Here is a 23,393-nt window from a genome sequence, read left to right as displayed (position 1 = left end):
AATGTCCCTCCACTGCGCACTGCATGTCGGTGGGGTCAGGGGTCCTATTGCAGCTACCGGACTGCCCGTGCTTTGCCAGGCAGTGGACTGCACACACGTGCCTGCTACTTCATGCCATTGAAGGGAATATCTGTCGCAGGCCTGACCGACTCAGGGGTGGAACAAACCAGAGAACATTTCTTATTTGCAAGTTTGGCGATGCTGCGTAGCAATGACTTCTATTGCTAATACTTTCGAGGCAGAAATCTCTTTCACCAGTGGTATATGGTTTGATCGCGTTCTCTTGGGTGGATATGGGGGCCCCATTAGGCAAAGATGTAAAACCACCCGTAGTCTCAAAGCTCGAACTGTCTCTGAGCTTTTTTTTAATTCGCTGTCTCAAGCAGAAGATTTTAAAGGGTGGTATGTTGAAATCCCACTGTTCCTTTCTGCGGTTATTATAATATATGCATCTTATTTACGCAGTTTCAGAGTAAAGTGCAGTTTTTTCTTTGCTACCCGTTTGACTGATTCTTTTCAGAAGGCGGCAAATGTGGTCTCGATGCTGCACTGCTTTAAGTCGCACCGTAATTATGCTGTATATGTCACTGTCAGGCCTCCCTTGATTAACTGAGAATAATTAAGGCACTAAAACGTTGCCCGCACCCTCAGAGTAAGGCTTGCTGCTCGGCTAGTGTTCCCGATGTAGCAGTGTTTTATGGCTCTTAAACTGCCTCACTCTCGAGCCACATGTGCCAACATCTACTGGGGCCAGTGGATGTGAGACGCAGGCAGTGAGCGTGGACTGCCGGCTCGCAGCACGCACATTGCCGGCGGCGTAATTTAAGGGAGGAGAGCCTCCGTTTTTTCTGATTTCTGTCTGCTCTGAGGTGCCGCAATCAGGACCCAGAAATCTATCGTTTCTTACTTCAAAAACGTTATCACATCTCCGAGAGGTCGCTCATGCAAAGCACTGCAGACCAGGAAGTGCCCCTGCCCCCCAAAATAGGTTAGATGTACTTGTCACTTAGTTGCATTCAGGAGAATGTTTGGTATTTTTTTTCCTGGAAGCGACGGAGAATAGTTTCTAAAATTCAAGCACTCTGTACAAGTGTCACACATTTATTTGTTTAGTTATTTATGTTTTTTTATATAGTGCTGCCCACTCAGTGTGTTGTAGAGCTTTACAATAAGGATGGCGGACAAAAACATAATCACTTTAAAAGGAAACTGGGCCAACATACAATTCCAGTGAGCAAGCAGAAACAGCAGAGGACCTTGTGAGCAAGTATACGCAGAATAATTAAGCAGATGGCCTCTTGTATACTTTAGTATACTTACGTGGGCTTAAAGCTGTTTCATTTGCTTGTTTCATGGTCATTTAAACACTCTTCCTTGCTATTAGTCAGTCATGCCTCTTTCCATCACCCTTTTCTCTTTGGGAGCAGGGACCAACTAATGTATTATTACACCTTGTCATGTTTAAATCTTCTTTAGGGTACTTTTTAGGGTCGAGCCTGCGTCGCATGCGTATCGCTTGCGAGACGCTTTAGCAGTTAGAAAAGGTCTCAGAGCCTCATCCATGTCACGTCAGTGTCTTTCATTGGCTTGCCTTTTAAAATCTTCTTGCTTTCATTAGTGGAAGGCATGCATACGTCATGCCTTTTCTGGTTGTTAGCCCTCCTCGAGCGCAGTGACCAAGTACTGAAAACATGCAAGGCTCACTGTTTTCCGTCCGGTTTGTGGACTACTTTTTATCATTTTTAGCAGCGCAATCTTGCTTGGCAGAAGTCGAGCGCTTTGCATGACATCATCCCTGTTACATAGTTAATTGCACTTTTGCCGGTTATGTAGATAATTGCACTTTTGCCGATAGTTTCACGAGTGAACTGTAGTAGCGCGATCACGCTCTTTTTTTCCGTTTAATGTGGCAAGAAAAGTCAGGTTGGGAATTTGCAACTGCTAATAGCTCTAACTTGGAGAAATGCGAGACCCGTTGCATTGCAAATGCTTGTTTTTTCTTCCTTTCATGCTCGTGTTCTGCTAAGCTTCAGCTTTCCTTCGCGTCAAACAAGGCTGTAAATCTGGTTCACCAGTGTAGCTCTTCGATTACTTTGAGAGACGGTCTGTGATCTTTACTAACAAAAGGAAGGTAAATAAATGGAAGTGCTTTAGTTATATGAAAAGCCACTGGAATTATATAGCAGGAAAAGACAACATTATGAGGCAGGGTTGACCAATTAATGTGGCAAGAAAAGTCCAGTTATGAATTTACAACGCCAATAGCTGTAACATAAGCAAATGCGAAACCTGTTGCCTAATGTTGTGGCTCTTTTTCACCTTGGACAATTCATCTTTCTTCCAATGTTTTTGCTCTGTCTCACCCCTCGAGAGAGTAGAGATTATTTGGATCCCAAGAGAGCTTTGAGCTTTTACATAAATTGCACCAATGACCACCAGGTGGACAATCATCTTTTTTTGGGGTTCTCTGGGCCAAACAAAGCCAAGGCAGTGCAGAAAAGGACTTTGTCAAAGTAGATAGAATGAAGTGAATGCAGAGGCGCATGGCACCACATGTGGTAGCAGTGCTGACTTAATCTTCCGGCTTGGCACTTGGAAATAGTCTAAAGGTAAACAATCTTCTATCAGAAGGAGTATATACCAGGAAGAGCATTGCCAAAGGTAAGTAACTTGATCTTTGGTTATTGTAATCAATGGGTAATGAAATTGGAGTGCTATTGAGGTATTTTAGCACAGGCTGCAATCCAGTGCCATTTAAAATAATGAAAATGATCTCCTTCGTGTAATGCAGGATAAAATGATCAAAGCAATTTTCTGCTGTACTCTAATGTAGTGTGACACAATCATTGTAATCTTTCTGTAACCAAGTAAATGGTATTTGAGAAGGAGTATTCTTCTGCTGTCATATACCAGGTAATGTAATTAAAGTAATCTTCTGATAAATTGTAGAAATAGCAGAATCATCTTCATCTTCAATCATCTAGTATGTTATAGAACTGCCCTTTAAACTAATGTATGGTTAAGTAATCAGAGTGAGCTTGATTTTTATTTTAATGCAGGGTAAAATAATCCACACTTTTTGTGTATTTGTTCAGAGTAATCAACACAATTATTCCTTTAATCAGGTTAACTAATAGATTTCCTTCTGCAATCAATAATGGGTAATACAATCGAAGTAATATTCTTTTGTAATTGGTACAATCTCTTAAAAACAAGAGAGAAACATGTCTTTTAAGTAATGCTAAGGTTAAGTAATGCAGTTTTAGTGAATATACGTTTCGATGTCAGAAATGCAGATCTCTTCAATTACGGATGTAATTATATTTTGTGTTTCAGAGCATGCATTGCTCGCTTCCATCCGTTTTTAAAATGTGTGCTTTGGAAGCTCCTAAAACATTTTTTTAATCTCTTTTTTCATTCTGAGAGCTCAGTTCACAATCGTTTTTTTCTATTTTTAAGTTCTACTTGGGTATTACAACATGTAGTTTGTGAGAGTAACTTCCACCATCTGATTCTCCAGTTCTGAGTGTTCATAAACAGTTTGCTAGTGGTTTTAAACCCGAGAAAACATGCAAAAGAGCCAGAGTGGAATAAGTGATTGGGATGGATTTGCTCCACAGAGAAATATTTTTCCAATTGGTGGAATAAACAAACGTGTGCTAATGCACATTTCCCTGTCATTTACTCATATAGTACCCTCCATCTGGTGTAACTTCTGCACATTGGAGTACTCCTAGAAACTTACATAGAGTTACAGGACTACAATATGATTTTCTATGTGTCCTAGAAAAGGTGCTAAGTCTTACCAAACATTGGAGCTACTGAACAGTCATAGATTTCCAACTTTGACATTGTTGGCTTTGGGAACCGGACTCCTTGGATACTCTTGACATCACTGTTGCTTGGAAGCTATACAAAGTGGTAGCTTTGGGTACAAATCTCGTGCTGTCACATTTACTCTCAGTGCGGTTTAATATGCCTCTTAAAGCAATGGACCGTCATTGACTTGAGTAAGAATGGCAAGAATGCTACTTGCTAGATCTTCATTTTCTATAGCTCCTGCTCTGAATTAGTGCTGGTTGATGCAGCTCTCTTTGGATTTCTTGTTGACTTATGATTCTCGGACAACTGTCGACTGACTATTGAGCGGAGAGTGGTGATTCATGAGGAAGATGAAGTGAAGCTTCTGGCAGATATGAAAACAGTTGCTGCAGTGTTAGTATTGAAGTGGCTGCTTTAAATCCAAGGCACTGCTTACTGGCATCTTTTTTCAGCGTGCTTGTGCTAAAAGGTGCTGCACATAGTTGAGCTAGTCACTGAAGCCGTGGTCAAGACAAAGGAAGTTGTGGTTGAGAAACTGACCTTTCAGGTAAGTGCACACTGGTTCCAGCTTTCTCTACTTGGCAGCACCAGGGGACAGTAAGCAGGTAAGCAGCTAAAAGGTCTGGCTGAGATGAGAGATGGATTCTAGCTTAGTATTGGCTGTTTTAAGGGTAAGTTGGAGACTTGCTGGTTGTCAGGGGTTAGGGCTGATCCTCACGAGGTATGCCTCTGGTGTTTGGGTTTAAAGCATGATTCCAACACCTGCACCCAGATGAATCCAAAAGCCACCTGAGAATGCAAAATGAAGCTCTATGTGGCAAAGAACTGCAAGATTCCACACAAGTCCTGCTCCAGGCTGCGGTCAAGAGTGCAGACCCTCTCCTGAAGTATTTCCTGTGGCAGATCTTCGTTGTGGTTGAGGACTTTGGGTAAAACCAAGAACAAACATAAGAAGCCTGAGCGGGACTTTGCCCCTTTCCGCCTCTCTTCCTGCAGAGAACTTCAAAGGGCATCACGGCTCACTCTGCACATTCTCACTCCCATTTCAGTGAGGAGCTGATTCTATGCTTTGTCCTGATATACCTCAAGTTGCTGGGTCTGTTAGAGTTGTCACAGCAGGTGCAAGACTTTTACATTTCACATCTTTGGCATGCTTCCTGCTCCCTCTGCCTCGGCAGGTCAGTAGGGACTCCAATCAAATTGCTGCTGGCTGATCCATCCTCCATTCCATCTGAGCCCCTTGAGCCTACTTTGGGTTCTATACTGACATCGGTTCTGACTGGTTCGAGCTCTAAAATCTCTGTCAGTCCCTCGAACATCGATGTTGGCACTAACGCTGCTAGCGCTGCAGGAAGAGCCTCATCCTATTTTGGTACGTGACTCAGAGCCAACTTGTCTCAACCCCAGCCGAGGCTGCACCCTGATTCATGCCCTAATCCATCAAGCTCTGAAATGATTACACTGCTGCACAACTGAGTGCAAACACTACACTAAAATGTTTGGCTTGGACTCTGACCAAAGCCAGCCATGTGGGGATGACAATGGAGCGTTTGGTGAAAAGTTTGCCCCAATTTATGACAAGGAAAATTGGTACGTGGACCTGCAAAAAGCCAGTGGGTTAGACACTTTGCTTGATACTGGGTTGGTGTCCCACTGCCTTGGATCAGCAACAGAAGGAAAGTACACTGCTCCTAATGGTAATTAGAATTGTTGCTGATTTCCTTCACCTCCACTTCGCCACTATAGAGGTAAAACTAATATGTTGAATGAGGTCTTGCAGGCTGGCCAGGCTCCGACTGAACCCCCTCCTGCCTTTCAAAAGAGGCCCTCTGACATGCTGTTGGGCACTTGGACCAAACTATACTTTGGCCTCCAGGCCAACTGACAAGCTGTCCATTGCCATAGACCATCCCCAGACGAACTGGATTTCATAACCCAGCATCTGACTCCTGAGAGTTTGGTGGTGCAGGCATCCACCAGCAGAATAATGTTTTCCTCTGCAAGCCTTGCTTTGAGGCCTGTCAACACCAGTTGCCTCCTTGACCACTAGTCCCCCACTCTGTGGGTAATGGTTAGTAAAATCTTGCCGGCAGTGCCAGTGGACTCGCTTGCTTTTTTCACCCGGACCATTCAAGATGGCTGGTATGCAGCCAAGTTTGTAATCCCCTAGGGCTGGGTTCTGCAAAGTTGATCCTGGAGAGCCGGGTCCATGCCAGGTTTTTAGCATATCCACAATTAGAAAAATGTAGATTCCTGAAACATCTTGTTTCTAAATATGGATATGCTAAAAATCTGGCATGGACCCGGCTCTCCAGGATTGACTTTGCAGAACCCTACCCTAGGGCCTAGCACCCACAGACTGTCTAGGAAGATCAATTAGAACGAGTGTGGTGCTCTGGCACCACACATGAATGAGATCCACAGGGTTTTCCAAGGGTGTCCCGGCATTCTTGATAGACATTCCCTTCGTATGTTTGGTGAAAATACATATTCTGCCAGGTAGCATTTTGAGGAAAACCGGGCCATGGCTCTTTAGGCCTTTCGGTTCCAGTTCGGCAATCCCCTCTCAACAGTTACTTCCTTTTATGAATATGCCTGGGGCTTGTTATGTTGACAGTCAAGTCCCACCACCTGTACAGTATGCATTCCAGCCCTTTCCACCTGGGCATAAAAGGCAGAATATGTCCCAAATTCCTCCCCCTCTGGCAATGACCCAAAACTTCTTTACCACACCCTTTTTGGCAAACAACAATCTGGTTGGATGCAGGGTACGGCACTTGTTTTAGGTGTAACAACACATTATATCTCATTGAGACATCTAGCCGCAGATTCCTTACTTTAGAATCTTCCCAAGGCGCAAGCCTGGATACGGAAACTTTTTTCCCCCCATAGTGTGTCGGAAGAGGGTGTCGTATGACTCCGTATTGACATCGTCCACTGGATGTGGCGTAGTGGAGTCAATATAAACCCATCACTGACGCACTGACATAAGTTCCTTCTTTTCCACGCTTGCAACCCAAATCCTGTAATGGTTAGATAGGCTGTTTTCGGCCTACTTCGATGTTTTCTTCATTGGAACAGTGTGCTTTTTATTGTCCATGTCTTTGGGGTTCAAACCCTGTGGGTCCTGTGAATGTCGGCTAAGGACCCTCCACTTGATTTGTATGTGGTGCCTGGGCAAGCACAATGATGCTGAAGAGTGCAACTTCTGTCATCAACCTCGGGCAAAAGCTCTTTATGAACAGCAAATGAAGCTTCTGGTGGCGTGGATGTCGGAGCTGTCCCGGACTTCCCGTTGTCCAGGGTCCTCTTCTAATACTGATGCCCGATCGCGGGCCCGTTCAAGGAGTCGTTCTCGTGGATTCCATTCTACATCGACGTCAAGAGGTAAGTCTCAGCACAAGCAGTCGAAGTCAGGGAAGTGACTGACTTCACTACATGTGGCCTCCCACCATTCCTCGGTTGAGGAGTCGAGGTCAGAGTCTCCCCCACGTCTCCCTTCCTTTTCAGTGGCTGGGGCAACTCTAAACTAGATGTGTGAGTATTACATGTCCTTTCACGCTGTCTTTAGTGAATCACCTTCCTCTAAAGCACCTGTGGGTCCCATGGAGCTGCAAAGTGCCTTGGCTGTGTCCACGCCAGCAGGTTCGACCTTGTCTTCAGTTAGGCCTTCAGCATCAGTTGACAGAGCCATTACGTTGCTGGTCGTTCCTTTGGGATTTCCACCTTTGCAGTCTGTATTCGATCAGCCTACTCTGGTGACTCCACTGGTGTCGCCGATCAAAGTCGAAATCCTATCTCTGTCTGAAGTCACAATCGACGTAGAGGAATCGCCTTCTGGACGCTTGTCGACATCACTTATGGCACCAGTCATGCCAGTTATCCATGATCTGCTTCCAAATTCTGGAGAGACCCCTCATGTTTATCCTTCTGAGGGATATGGTGGAGAAGTGGTAGAGGAGTTGGACATTCATCAGCCTCATAGAGAGGACAGTTGGCTAGCTGAATTAACTGTGGGCAGTGGCTTGGATTCTTCCCCAACCTCAGGCCGACTTTCCCCCCATGACTTGCTACAGAGGCAAACTCCTCTCTTGCTGACATGCTGAGAAGGGTTGCTGTAGTTTTGGATCTACCATTTCCTTCAGTGAAATTAACGTTGGATCCTCTAATTGATTTCCTCCATCAAGGTCAAACAGGGGTTGAAACAATGCTTCCTTACAGCAAAGCCCTGCATGATGTTTTGTTGGGGGCTTAGGCTAAGCCTGATTAAGAAGCCCCTGTTGATCGGGTTATAGCTCACAGGCACCAACCTGCTGCTAGTGAATCCGGCTTGTTTCCCAAGACATCCTGCTTATTGAAGTTTAGTGGTACAGGCCACTTTGATCTCCCATGATATTGAGTTTCTTCCGCATGCCCCACCTGAAAGGGATTCCAGGAGTCTAGACGTCTGTGGCAGGCATATTTTTTCCTCCACCAGTTCTGCTCAACGTTCTGTAAATACATCTTGCATTCTTGGATGTTTCTCTCATTCATTATGGGGCTCATTGTGAAACATCTTGCCTGTGCTTCCGGAAGATATCAGGGACACTCCTCCCCATGATTCAAGATGACGAGCAAGCAGCTAAACTAATCATTCGCTGTGGTATGGATACTACTGACACTGTTGGTCGAGTTTTGACTTCCTCATTCGCGCGACATCGGCATGCCTGGTTACGTATCGCTGGGTTTTCAGAGCCAGTTCAAGCCACATTGATTGTTTTGCAGTGTGATGGTGCCCATTTATTTGGTGCACAGGCAGACTCAGCTTTAAAAGTTTAGGAGTGTTGCAGCGAATTAGCTTGGTTCCTTTCTGCCCTTTGATCTTTACTGATTTCACAGATGAACCATGGTTCGGCAGGGCTTGAGGCTTTTTCAGTTCTATGTCTGTCCACCGAATAGTGGTCCTTGGTGGGTGTTCCTGCTTTAGGCAGGTGTTATTATCCCTTAAATTGACAATATTTGTTGGATGTATAGTGCCCTGGAATCCTATGGTGCTTTTCATGCCAGATATTTCAAGACTACGTACATTATTGTTATTAGTAAAAGTGGTGGCTTTCCACTACAAGTTTGTCAATAACAGCTTCCTAGGGGGTATCTCTTTTTAATACACCTGACATAGAGGTGATATTGTTTACTTTACTTTGAAAAAGAGCTTGTGCTCAAGAGTTGTTATTTTCATGGTGTATACCATACTTTAAGTGGAGTATCTGCTTGTATGCCGGTGAGCATGCATAATTATGTGCACAGTTGGAATTCCTTAACTTGTGAGCTATTACACCTTCATTTCGGGGTGCAAAGTTGCTCTCTCTTCAGAGGGTTAGTTTTCTAACCTGTGAGATTATGGATTTATTGTAGTATCCCTTATAGGGAACATGTAATATTAACAGCTCCTTGGAGTGTCAGTATATTGTTTTATCTCTTTTCAAAGACATTTCTTCATAAGGATTCTCAGAAAATTTGGTTATGGAAATCAACACTTTGAATTAAGAATTCTGTGATTATTTGACACAGGAGTGTCTTTTGTGCTAGCACACTGTTTCAATAGGCAGTTTCCATATGTGGATCCACGTTTTGAGTGTGGAAAACAGTCCCATAAGGCACTAGCATTGGTGAGGTGGTTTAGGGACTCAGATGATGTCACATCTGGTGGACGGTATCAGTGTGGAGTTATGCGGCGCCCTCTTCCGACACACTGACGTGTTATGGGAAAAAAGTTTCCAGATCCAGGCTCATACCTGGGTAAGATTCTAAAGTGAGGAATCTGTGGCCAGATCCTGTCTCCACCAGATAATGCGTTACTGAAGGTAAGTAACTTGTTTGTCCGACAGATGAGTCTTACAAATTTTCTAATGGGTTTATTTCCTGCCATTTGTTTATGACCCACCGGGGCTGCTACCTGCATTAGATCAGCTTTCGGAAGACCATCTTACTCCAGGAGGTGCAGGCTCTTTTGTCCAAAGGAGGCATAGAGAGGGTACCCGCTTTGGCAGTAGGGGCTGGATGTTATTCCTGCTACGTCCTTGTGTGGAAGGACAGGGACTTTCGTCGTATTCTAGACCTTTGATTCCTTAACGCCTTCCTATATAATGACAAATTAAAGACACTCATGCGGGCTTTGGTTTGCCCTGGATCCGGTTAACTGGACAATGGTGTTCGAACTGCAGCACACCTATTTTCACATCCCTGTACTGCAGGACTACGGGTGCTATCTGCGCTTTAAGAGGGCCACAAGCACTTTCAGTTTGCTGTGCTCCCTTTCAGACTCACCAGTCCTCCATCAAGTGATCACAAAGGTGATGGCGTTGGTCGCTTCCCGTCATCGGAGTTAGGGGCTATCAGTCCTCCCCTACTTTGACGACATGCTGTAGAAGGTGGGCTCACCCTAGTCATCTGTCAGCCACCTCCACACAATTGCAAATCTCTTGACATTGTTGGTGTTTGCAATCAACCTGCCAAAGTCACACCTAATTATTTCAACAAGGCTTCCTTTTCATCTGAGCCATACTGGATATGGTGCACTTTTGGGGCTTTCCTCCAGAACAATGAGTCCAGGACAATTATTCCGATGTTTCATCCTCTCTCCTGGGTCCCAGTGAGCATCACTCTGAGGCTTCTTGGTCTGCCAAGCTCCTGCATCCTGCCTGCCAACCATGCAAGATGGCACATACAATCACTGTAGTCGGATCTGAAATCTCACTGGGAACCTGACAGATTCTATGTAGGTATTGAAGGAGATCGCAAAAGATGTGCGGTAAACATTTTCTTAGTTAATTACAGGTCACTCCCTTAGCACAAATGGGATGTGTTTACGCTTCTGGCGGATTCTTCTCCGGAAATAGTTTTTCTTACTGAAATATGGCTTAAGGAGGGTACTGAGCTAGATGTTATGGCGTTGCATGCTGGATATCAGATAAATAGATGTGATCAGGAAGGGAAGTTAGTAATAGGGGTTGCTATCATTACTAATCAATCACTGGAAGGTAAATGTACTCCTAATATTTTCCTGGGCTGTGATAGCCTTTTATTCTCTATTAAATTTCCCCAGACTTTTACTTTTGCTGATCTACCTCCCTCCTGGCCCCACAGCAGATTTTGGAAAGACGGTGCCTGGATTAGTAGCTACATTCTGTCTCCAGTTTCCAAATGTTATTTTGTTAGGTGATCTAAACATGCATATAGAAGAGATGTCTTCTCATGTAGTCTATAACTTTTAAAGGACTTGGAAATATTCCAGATAATGCAATTAGTAAGCTTATCAACACACATTAAGGGGCATACACTACATACCATATTTTCTAATATGGAAAATTTAAAAGTGGAGCTGCCTATACAAATTGTGTGGTCAGAACACTACATTATTCCATTTAACATTACAGTCCCTCAGGTAGTAGTGCCTAACCCTGGCATGTGTGAAAAATCTCACTGGTGGTTTAAACTACATGTAGATAGATGGGAGCATGCACTACAAAATTCCTCCCTGCAGTTTGGGAAGGCGTGCTGAAAGAAAACTATGCCTCTTTGAGATACAAAGTGATAAAGGACTGAGTCATTAAGACACTGGACATGATAGTTCCTCTGGTCACGCATAAAAAATCAAAACCTGCATATAAGTTAAGCTGGTTCTCTATAGATTTAAGAGAACAAAAAAGAATGTAAGAATGAGTAAGAAAAGCCTAAATCTAAAGTTCTGATAATGACATGCCAACACGCTGTTCAAAAGGCCCAAATAAACAACCTTGCAAATAGGGTTAGCACTACTCTTAATGCCACTAGAGAAATTTTCCACATTGTAGAAAACTTTCTGGAAGGTAGCACACATGGGGCAGGGGTGGCTATGTCAGATGAGTCGTAAGAGTCATTAGCAAGGTACTTTCTGGAGAAAGTGAACAATATATATGACTCATTTGCAGTTGGGTCGGAGGTGCATCATGCTGAGGGATCAAATTTGAATACCCGGGAGGATTCCTATAATAAAGAAAGAGGAAGTAGTCATTATAGCTAAATCTGTTAAATCAGGATCTCCTTCAGATCCAGCTCAAATAGATATTTTAATCAAGGGGTGATGTTATGGTGACAGCTCTATCAGACTTATTCAATTTATCACTTGCAAGTGGCTGTGTTCCGAATGATTGGAAACATGCCATTATTCGCCCCCTATTAAATCTTCATTACACCCTCTAGCGGTTGAGATCTACAGACCAACATCTCTTCTCCCAGGTCCAAACAAGAGCTTGGGAAAGTTTATTAACAGTAAACTGACTGATTTTTTAAAAATCTAATCAGTGTTTTCATTCGATCCAGACAGGTTTTCGCTCAAATCACAGTACAGAAGTCGCTCTCTTGAGGGCAATAGAGGATTTGAAATTAACGCTGGATGCAGGTGGCTTGGTAGCTCTCATACTCCTCAATTTGGGTGCAGCCTTCGACAAGGTTTCACATGAGGCAGTGTTTGGAGTGTGCGGGGATAGCAGGCGTGGCCATAAGCTTGTTGGCTTTTTTCCTTAATGGGAGGAGCTTTTAAGTCTGTGAGGGATTCTTCTACTCCTCAGTCCACCAGTTGAAGTGTGGTGTTCCCTATGGTTCTTCAGTTAGCCCCACGCTGTTTAATATTTATGTACAGCCACTGGCAAATATCATTGACGCAAGTCGACTTTCAATAGTATCTTATGCTGATGACATGCAGTTAATTGTTACACTATCTCAGCATACTGCGGCTACTTCCACTACACTCAGTAGTTGGTTGTCTAAAGTTGCAAAAGGATGGATGATAGCTGCCTTAAGTTGAATGGAGAAAAAACAGAAGTAATGAAAATGGGCAACAAGCCACCCCCCCTACAACAAATAAGTTGGCCACTGGCATTGAGGGAACACCCTGTACTAAAAAATTAAGTGAAAAGTTTGGGCGTTATCTTAGATCAGAAGTTGTGTGCTTCCCCAGAAAAATGTACTTTTTCCCTCCTCAAAGCTGTGATTACTGTGTTTGGTTATCCAGCTTCCAGACCCTGCAGCAGTATGACAGCCTAAGCTTGAACTTTTGGGGGCACACACATGGCGTTGTAATGCTGTTAAAGTCTCTCAGATAACTAGATAATTTACTATGTCTGTTTTTGGGGGGGCAGCAGAACAGATGGGATGCAGGCAGTCATGAGAAAAGTATTGCGGTTCTGTCACCTTCATAATTAACTTTAGACCTCAGAGTGCTGTTTTTTGTTTGAGAGCAGTATGGGATGCCCAGGGTTAAACTAATCTACATGCATTTTTAGGTTGGATCTGACTTGTCAGTGCAGCTGTTGGTTGATCGTATAAAATCAACAAAAAAAGCTTCAAAGTACCACTGAGCGAAGTGTTTAGGTGCCATCTTCATGTTGGTTCCCCTCAGTACATGATTTGATTGGGCTGAATGTTTTCCACTAAAAATACTGCTCGTATTTTACTTTTCAGATTATGGCAAAGCTTATACTCTTACAGCAGGGCTGAGGTTATGGTGACTAGTGAATGATTATGGCTATGGACTTATCTACAGATTTACATGCTATGCATTATTCCGCTATATATGTATATAGAGAGACATTGTCTCCACCAAACGGAGGCCAAATTCCAAACTCTATGGTGCCCTCTGCTTCACTTTACATGCCTCAAATTCACCTGTTTTAACCTGCCACGATAGAGCACTGACGTCTCCACATGCCCTTACAATAGTAATCTGTCTCCCCTACACCCACCCCTCCATGATCCGACACTCCATCCACATTACACACCATTCCTTGTACACCTGATGGACTAATTCCATATAGCGACCTATGGATGGCCTGCCTGGTTTTGTTCATGTGTTCTATTCTAGTGTCTATTTTTGTCAAGTGTTGCACAATACATGCGCTTGGCAAATGTCAATTTGTCAGCTCGTTGCATTGTCAACTGTCAAGGAGCTTGTAGGCTCACTGTGTAAGTATCATGTTATTGACTCTTACATTTGCAATGGCATCTCTGTTTTATGATGCTTTGCTTGTCTTATGTCCCACCAAAACTTTTATTAAAAAGATTCTGAGAAAAAAAACTCCAGACGTGGTCAGTGCTGGGTGCCATAGCTCTTTTTCCCTTGACTTTAAGTTCACGCTGCTCTTGAATGTGTTTAAAAAAGAAAAATGCCTCCTCTGAACATGATAGTGTTTTTATCCTTTTCAAAACTAAGTTACTTTCCAAAAGTTATTTTTGTTTAATTTGTTATGTTTGCTTCGAACTTTATATAATTGGCACTGCACTCTTATTTAAGATGTTTTAAGCTCAACTCGCTTATGTGGCTTGGTGGAAATCATCTGGGATTTGCCAAAGGAGCCTGGTAGAAAACGTATGCCAACTGCACACGCCGTGAGCTAAAATGCACACACTGGAAATCTGTTCCATCAGGAAAAATGTGCCTATTTCAGTGGAACACAATATGTATTTACACATTTAACTTTCATTTGTAGTTCTCCAGCTGGGAAATATTTTTCCATGGAGAAACCCCCATCGCCTACACCCCCGTGAAATATGGGAACATTCCGTCCCTGCCTGCTGGCCCTACCTTATCTGCGAGCGGTACCTGGACACCCCCACATTTGAGTGTGTACATGACTCAGTTTTGGAGGCATGCCCAACCAGAAATGCCCAGAAACCTAGCAGAGGGTACATTTGTGCTGATTCTGGGAATCAAGATTAAGTATCTTCCCTCGCAAATATATTTTTGGCAAGCACCTGTATAACTTACATGTATAGAAAAACATTTATGATTTGGGCCTCATGTATTTGCAGATCTTTACATAATCACTTCGAATAGACATTGGTTCTACCATTCCGGGATACATTTTCAAATAAGTTGTTAAGAAATGTGCTCTGGTTGTTGAAACTGCCCGACTGTAACATAATTGATTGCTTAAGGGAGCTAGGAATCAAGGACTCTATTCACAAATAACTTTCTACAGTGAAGGGATTTCACCAGTAGATCAAACCTGCAACAGTGGATGTACATTCCCATACCCCTTTCCCCCTGCTGTCCGTTATTGCTGTTCCCATCACCGCGCCTCCCTTGTGTTGCTTCCTCGTCTGCTTTTTTTCAACATATTGCATAGCAGTTTGGGCTGCTATGGAGCATGGGTTAAAAAAGCACTGTGACACGGTCAACACTGGCCACCTTATGCCGTTTTTAGGTCGAGCATAGCAGCGGGCAAGCGCTGCTTTTCCGACCTGCTATCTATATGGGGGCTTTTAACCACGCCCATCTCACGCCCATCACTTCCTCTTGTTTGTGGGCGTGCCTTTCAAAAATCCCTTGATGTTATTGGTAAATGCTTTACGTTTGTCTCGCCTTGGTCCGGTTTTGTTACCTCCTTGCAGACTGACCCCGTTACATGGATTATTGCACGATTGCCAATATTTTTTTACTGTGAGCTAACTACTTTGGCCACGGTGCTTTGAATCGGCTCCCACTGCCGTCCCCCAGCACCTCTCGCCCGTTCCTGAGTTTCGTGTTCATGTCTGCCCGTCCCCACCACACTTCCCACGTCGTTGATTGTTTTAATGCACTTCGACCACTGATAAGTACATGGAAACCTTGAAAATGTCACACATAAGCAATCAGAAAACTTGGTAGCTAAGCAAAGTGACCTAAAACGATGCGTTTTAATTTATATATGTATTGTATATAAATCTTTTTAGTTAAATGTGTTTAATACCTACAAATATTTTACAAATACCTTAAAAACGCATTCCCTCTCAAGCAACAATCTGCATGTGCTTTGCAAAGTAAACGAAAACAACACGCATGATGTAATCCCACATTTCAATATTTTCTAAATCCACAGTGTTCTTTATGTGCGATTAAGTTAAATGACAAGTTTCTGCTGAGGAACTTTGGTCCCCCCAGGGCTGTGTTTACACTTGAAGAGGGCCGGAAAGGCATGCACACTGCCCAGAGCTTCAGGTTTGGGGGACTTGTTCCTGAAAGAAGAAAATAGTGGCAATCCCGGGACTGTTCTGGGGATGCCAGTGGGCGGTATGGCTGCACCACAGGAAGAGGGAGTGGAGACACCCACTGAGCGAGACCCCCAGGTGCACTTCTACAACAATCAGCTCCTTGGGGAGGTGTTTGAGATGTGTGGTGACTTCATCAATGCTATACTGCAGGGTCAGTCACAGCTATGTCTGGAGCACAGGGACAGAGTATTGTAGGAGGCGCTCTGGGTGAGAAACTACGGTGTCTTCCTCTATTTTCTCATTCGAGGAGTTTTCCTTTGCTAGAGACACTAAGTTTCCCGTGTTCCCGTATGAGTACCTTGTTCATGCTTGTGTTTGTGCATTCTGGTACTTGTAGTTTTGTGTGTCCATTTACAGAGATAGGGCGAAATTACCAGAAATCAAACCTGGACAGGATGCGTGGATGCGTGAAAGTCAGGGGTCATCTGCTCGGCTTCTTCCCAATAAGCTGTATACTCCAGTGGCAAGATAAGTATGCAGATTACTGTTACCTGGTAACCACTTAACCACAGTTCAGCGACGCTGTCTCCCAAGGTTACCTGTACTCCGGTGTAGTTGTACTGTTACTGCTCATCTCCATTGTCACACGGGTAACCAGAAGTTGTACTGTGTTGAACCTTGTATCAAAGGTTGGAGTGGGTGGGGAAACGACATTCCCAAACTGTATTGATTTGAGCGGAGTAGTTCCATACTTTTTTTTAGCAAAAAAAAAAGTTCTGAATAGTTGAGTTGCTGTGGGTTGAAAGGGACTCCTACTTTGAGTAAATAATGGCAATATTTTAATTTTTTGCTGCATATAGAGGAAGAAGGTATATGGAAGTTCCTTAGTTATATGCTGGGTCACTGGAACTATGTTGCAGAGGGGACCAAATTATGCGGCAAGGTTGATCAATTTATGTGCCAATAAAAGTCCAGTTATGCATTTACAACACCAATAGCTCTAACTCAAGCAAATGCGAGACCTATTGCAAATGCTTGTTTTCCCTTGACTTTAGTTTGCTTTACGCCATGCTGCACATGCTGTGCAGCATGTCTAAAAAACAAAACAAAAAAAAAAACATGGAGAAAGCCAGTAGGTCTTGCGTGGGGTCACTATCAGTGACTTGTTCCATGCAGATAGGTATTATCCAGCGTGTAGGCTGGAGTTGGAGCTACTGCATCCTCATGGGGTTACTCATGCTACTGTATAGCATATCACCCCCTCACTCACTACCATCCATCAGCCGAATTCTCTTTTAGTGTTGGTACATAGCCCTATGACACATGAAATGGTTTGGCACCTTGACCGAGGCAACACCCCTCTGGCATGCAACATGGTTGTCTGAATCCACCAGCTTGACCGTCTTTGGTATCTGGGACCTTATTGGTATATCTACTCTAGGGGAATCTGGGATAGGGGACATATGAAATTCTTTCAGGTGCTTGCAGTGGAGTTTAGCCTACACCCATCCTAGTTCTACAGATATCTCCAGCTGTGTCATGCCCTTAACAAATTCAGCGAGCGATTTGGCTCCGTCCCAGAATTTAGCCCTCTTGACTGCAAACTTGTTACTAACTAACTGGTTAGCTGGGGTGGCATCTTGCATCTCCATAAGTCCCTGGTGGTCAACATGCCTGACCCCTTGCTTGCCCTTAAGGCTGGCTGGGAAAAAATGTGGGCACTCTAGATGATGGAGAATGGGCAAAGGTGACAGCCTCACGCAAACTAGCCATTCCATGCACTTGCAGCTTATACAATTCAAAATTTTCCATTGGATCTATTGTTCCCCTTAGAAGCTCTGGTGCACAGCAGGGCCAGAGTGTTTCCGCTGTCATCAGTCCCTGAGCTCTCTATAACGTGCTGTAGGAGTGTCTCCTAGTGAGGGGAAACTGGCTGAGGGTTAACAGCGGAATTGGGTTGGTTGTCAGCCGCAGGTTGGAACTGGTTGCCAAAATTATGCTGATGTGGATCAGGGATAGGATGGGAGAGACCTGTGCCATACGCTTCCTCCTGGCCACGGGGTACATGGTAGCCAAACAGGACCTAGTCTGGCACTTGAGAGACAAATCAGCACACCGTGGCTTGAATGGTGCAGGGCGTGGACTACTGTGCTGCAATGGAGAAACTGGTATACAAAGCGAATGGGTCTCCCCATAAATTAGCACATTTGGGTGCCCTGGAAGAACTGTGATGGACTCCTCGATTGAACGCTCCTGGGGTGTTGCTTGGGGGTTTCTCGCCTCTGGGCTGCTATGGATTAAATTTCCCTTCTACCGTTCACTTGTACGATGTTTTCTGTGCCTTGCAGAGCTGTTTGTATGCTACCCTAATGGAATGGGGACTACTATACTACTGTCATCTCTTACTCAAACCCTTGTGCTTGGATGCAGACGTACTTGCGTTGTTGATCGTTGTTAATGTGAAAAATCAAACTATTTTTTTAATTTTATTTTTTTAATGCAGAAGATATGCGTCCATGAGATGTTTATGGCAAACATATGGAATCCTTAGACAAGCCAATGCATGCTAGGAATTCCTTTAATTTACTCAGTCCGAATAAGCTGCAGAAGTAAATTATGGCTTGGTGAGATAGAGTTGGGTAGGAGTTTGCCATTATCGGTATCTACTTGCTTTCAGGAATATTTTGCACCATGTCATTTAGAATTTAATTTATTGCTTAATTTCATTGGTTTGTGAACTTCATCAATGTTATGTATTTTTGTATGTTATCATTCTAATTTTTAAAAAGCTTATCGTCTTCAACGGTATAAATAGCCCCACAAGTTTCACTTTAAAACATTAATGGGTGTGTTTAGAAGAAGCGAGAGTCAATTGATCATTACTTTTGCAGAAAACTGGGGTGGTGCGTCGACAAGGGGAGTAGAGTGGGACACTATGAAGGTGGTGCTGCAAGGGGAGTGTTTCAAAGTAACATACAGGGTGAAGAAACAACTGTCCAGATCCCTAGATTCAGTCGAATAGTGATTTGGCACTCTGGAGAATATGGTAATAGAACGCCAGCAGATGCTAACGGAGTGGAAGGAATGTAAGCGGGAGCTTTTAGAAACTTGGGATTTTTTGGACAAATTTGTTTGCACAAGTTATCGGCAGCGGCTCTATATAGAAGGAGATTAGGCGGGTAGGATGCTTCCCGCTCTCCTCATCAACGAAACGTGGGCTCCTCCATTGATAGGGATCCATGACAAGTCAGGGGTCAGGGTCTGTACACAACAAGGCATAACCAAGGCAGTTGACTTGCATTTGGAGACACTCTATGCCAGTCCGGAGCCTTGTTCGGCACAGATGAGATCACAGTACTTGGAGGGACTGGAGGTACCTTTCCTGACTAGGGAAGAAAGGGAAAGTTTACCTCCCTAAGGAGGAGATAATGAAGGCCATACAGTTGTTGAAAACAGTTAAAGCCCCAGGTAGCGATTGATTGCCTGCAGAACTATATTAGCCTGGGGCAGGGGTGGTGGTTGAAAAACCTCTGGAAGTCTATGTGATGACATCGAGAAGGACATAGAAGGACATACTTCTAGTTGGAAAGCTGTTGTGGTGATGCTCCCCATGCCCGACAGGGATCCAGAGGAGCTTGCCTCGTACCGTCCCCTTTCCATGCTTAATGTCGACATAAAGATTCTGAGCCTGGTCCTGGCGGAGCAACTCCTACCCCACCTAATACATCAGGATCAATGTGGATTTATTCCATGCAGAAATATATCTATAATTTTCGGAGACTCGCGCTGGTCTGGCATGTCCTTGCTTCTAGGGAGGACCCATATGTGCTGGTCCTCCTAGGTATCAAACAAGCCTTTGATTCCTTATCTTGGGATTTCTTATGTGGTGTCCTGCGCGAGGCGGGCATCGGGGGCACCTTCACACGATGGGTTTGATTGCTCTATGCACAGCCCTTGGCTAGAGTCAGAGGGTAGGGCATAATATCCAGTAGAATCTCTCTGCATCGTGGCACCCTGCAGGGGTGACCCTTGTCTCTTTTGCTGTTTGGAGGAAGTTGCTCTGTATATACTATCTCAAAATGGGAGATAGTGTGCACAGAGTCCAAGGGGTCCTTAGAGGTTTATAGTGGCAAAATTAGATAATACTAATGCTCTATTTTGTGGTAGTGTGGTTGAGCAGTAGGCTTAACAGAGGGTATTGTTAAGAATTTGTTGTACACACACATGCAATAAATGAGACCACACACTCAAAGACTTAACTCCAGGCCAATAGGTTTTTTTATATAGAAAAATATTATTTTCTTAATTTATTTTAGAACCACAAGATTCAGAATTCAAGTAAGTACATAAAATGTAAGGTACTTGACATAGGTAAATATGGAACTTTGAATTAAAACAGTAGTGTACACAGGTTTGGCAAAAATGGCAAATAGCTATTTTAAAAGTAGACAGTGCAAAAATCAACAGTTTCTGGGGGAGATAAGTATTGGTTAGTTTCTCAGGTAAGTAAAGCACTTACAAGTTCAGTCTCCAGGGCATAGGCAGCTCACCGTTGGGGGTTCAAGTTAACCCCAAACACCCAGCACCAGCAACACAGGGCCGGTCAGGTGCAGAAGTCAAAGTAGGGCCCAAATAGCATAGGTGGCGATAGAGAATAGGGGTGCTCCGGTTCCAGTCTGCTAGCAGGTAAGTACCTGTGTCCTCGGGAAGCAGACCAGGGGGGTTTTGTAGAGCACCGGGGGGAGGGGGGGTGGGGAGGTCCCAAACAGACACAGGTGAGGGGCTCCCACTAGTCACTCCTGCACCGGTAGTTGGTTTCTCTCAGGCTTGGTGGCTGCGGGTGCAGTGCTTCTGGTTTCTTTGTCACTGGGCAGTCGCGGTCAGGGGAGCCTCTGGATCCTCTCGGCAGGCGTCGCTGGGGGAGTCCCTTTAAAGATGGTTTCTTTGTTGTAGTTTCTTGGTTTCTTGGACAGAGCCGCTGTCCACGGGAGTTTCTTGGTCTTTTGGGTGCAGGTCAGTCCTCAGAGGTCTCTGGTCCCACTGGATGCGTCACTGTGCAGGTTCTTTGATACTGGAGACAGGCCAGTAGGGCTGGGGGCCAAGTCCGTTTTCGTCTGCATCGTCTCTGCGAGGCTTTCAGGTCAGCAGTCCTTCTTCTTGTTTCAGGTTGCAGAAATCAGATTTCCTGGGTTCGGGGTCGCCCCTAAATACTCAATTTAGGGGTGTGTTTAGGTCTGGGGGCAGTAGCCAATGGCTACTGTCCTTGAGGGGGGCTACACCCTCTTTGTGCCTCCTCCCTGTGGGGAGGGGAACACATCCCTAATCCTATTGGGGGGAATCCTCCAAAACAAGATGGAAGATTTCCTAAGGCAGGGGTCACTTCAGCTCAGGACACCTTAGGGGCTTTTCCTACTTGAGGGGTGGCTCCTTGTTTTTCTCATTATCTCCTCCGGACTTGCCGCCAAAAGTGGGGGCTGTGTCTGGAGGGGCAGGCATCTCCACTAGCTGGAGTGCCCTGGGGCGCTGTAACACCAGGCTTGAGCTTATGAGGCTCACTGCCAGGTGTTACATTTCCTGCAGGGGGAGGTGTGAAGCACCTCCACCCAGTACAGGCTTTGTTCCCGTCCGGATGTGGCAGGCTGGCAGAAACTGGTCAGCCTAGCACTAGTAGTTGGGCTGGTATACAGGGGGCATCTCTAAGATGCCCTCTGTGTGCATTTCTCAATAATTCCCACACTGGCATCAGTGTGGATTTATTGTGCTGAGAAGTTTGATACCAAACTTCCCAGTATTCAGTGTAGCCATTACAGAACTGTGGAGTTCGTGTTTGACAGACTCCCAGACCATATACACTGCACTCAAAATGTCTAAGAATTTGCTTAGGCACTGTAGGAGCATACTGCTCATGCAGCTATGCCCTCACCTGTGGTATAGTGCACCCTGCCTTAGGGCTGTAAGGCCTGCTAGAGGTGTGACTTACCTATGCCGCAGGCAGTGAGAGGTGGGCATGGCACCCTGAGGGGAGTGCCATGTCGACATAGTCTTTTTCTCCCCACCAGCACACACAAGCTGTGAGGCAGTGTGCATGTGCTGAGTGAGGGATCCCCAGGGAGGCATAATACATGCTGCAGCCCTTAGAGACCTTCTCTGGTCACAGGGCCCTTGGTACCAGGGGTACCATTTACAAGGGACTTACCTGTGTGCCAGGGCTGTGCCGATTGTGGGAACAAAGGTACAGTTTAGGGAAAGAACACTGGTGCTGGGGCCTAGTTAGCAGGGTCCCAGCACACTTTCAATCATAACTAGCATCAACAAAAGGCAAAAAGTTAGGGGGTAACCATGCCATCAGAGGCATTTTCCTACACTGTTCGCTTTGGCTAAGGAACCTTTGGCTTGTCAACTCCGAGTGGCCTTACAACCACAGGTTGGTGAACGCACGCACGTGATCTTCCTATATGCTGATGACACCATGCTCTATCCGAGACACCCTGAATATTTGGTCCCCATTCTACTGGCACTACTGAACGAGTTTGGTGAATTCTCATGCCTTGATGTTAACCGTGCTAAATCTAGGTTGTTGACCATGGGAGGGCTGGTTAATAGGCCCTTGGATGCTCTCCCTCAGACATACATCCCCTGGGTAACTGACAATATTAAATGTTTAGGAATCGGGCTGGCCCACAGCACACACTGTTTCGGGGACCTTAATATGGAGAGGGTACTGGGGAAATTGTAATCCTCCATAAAATTGTGGAACACTCTACACCTGTCTGTAATGGGTAAAGTGGTGTTAGTCAAAATGCTTGTATTATAACCCGTTGCTTATATATATTTAAGGGGATACTATACAAGATCTCCAGGAAGGTATTTACAGAACTGGATACATTAATCTTCAAGTTGCTATGGGCGTCGGGGAGAAAACAGGTAAGCCTTTCATCATTTAGGCGAACCTGGGTTAAAGGGGGACTTGAGCTGCCTCATTTAGAATTATATTACTTTGCTGCACAGCTGAAACGTGCAGTACAGTGGTTTGCTGACAGTGAGAATTGGGAAACACGTCTGCTGGCAGGCACTTATGGTGAATGAATTTTCTCTACCTCAACTCTTAGTGATGGGTTCTGGAGTTCCTGCTGGGGCACCTGCCGTAGTCTGACAGGTCTGCGTGATATGGGAGCGAGCGGTTAAAGGGGTGCTGCAACAGGTGCCTTTCGCCTTTGATACGCTACTATGGGCCTTTAGCCCCTTCTCCCAGATCGATGTCTGTGGTCCGGTGGTGCGAAGGAGGATGTGAAACCTTTGGAGACATCTATCCCGATGGCTGGTTCGTTACTCTACCTGGCGCCCTGACCTCATTCAGTCTAGACATAAGGCTGTTCCTCCAATACTCCAATATTTCAGCGACTGCCCGAACAATTTGGCCATCGTTTCCAGAGACTCCTCCGGAGTCTCGGTTCTTGGGAGCCCTGTTAAACTTAGGGGAAGGGTGTAGATTGGTGTCACACCTTTATACAGCACTAAGAGAGGACCTGCCGGCAGCGGAGCTCCCAGTGCAAAATAAATCACAAGCTCTGCTGTATGCTTCG

The 23,393-nt window shown here is 44.8% G+C and overlaps 1 protein-coding gene across 6 annotated transcripts in view; it reads left to right on the top strand.

The window, feature by feature from the left end:
- KIDINS220 (kinase D interacting substrate 220) overlaps positions 1-23,393 on the top strand; it is a 987,486-nt gene that overhangs the window by 471,006 nt on the left and 493,087 nt on the right. The gene's annotated exons all lie outside the window — the stretch shown is intronic.

The sequence above is a fragment of the Pleurodeles waltl genome, chromosome 5 (genome assembly GCF_031143425.1).
Source record: "Pleurodeles waltl isolate 20211129_DDA chromosome 5, aPleWal1.hap1.20221129, whole genome shotgun sequence".
Lineage (NCBI taxonomy): Eukaryota > Metazoa > Chordata > Amphibia > Caudata > Salamandridae > Pleurodeles > Pleurodeles waltl.
This window is presented reverse-complemented; position numbering and strand designations above follow the sequence as displayed.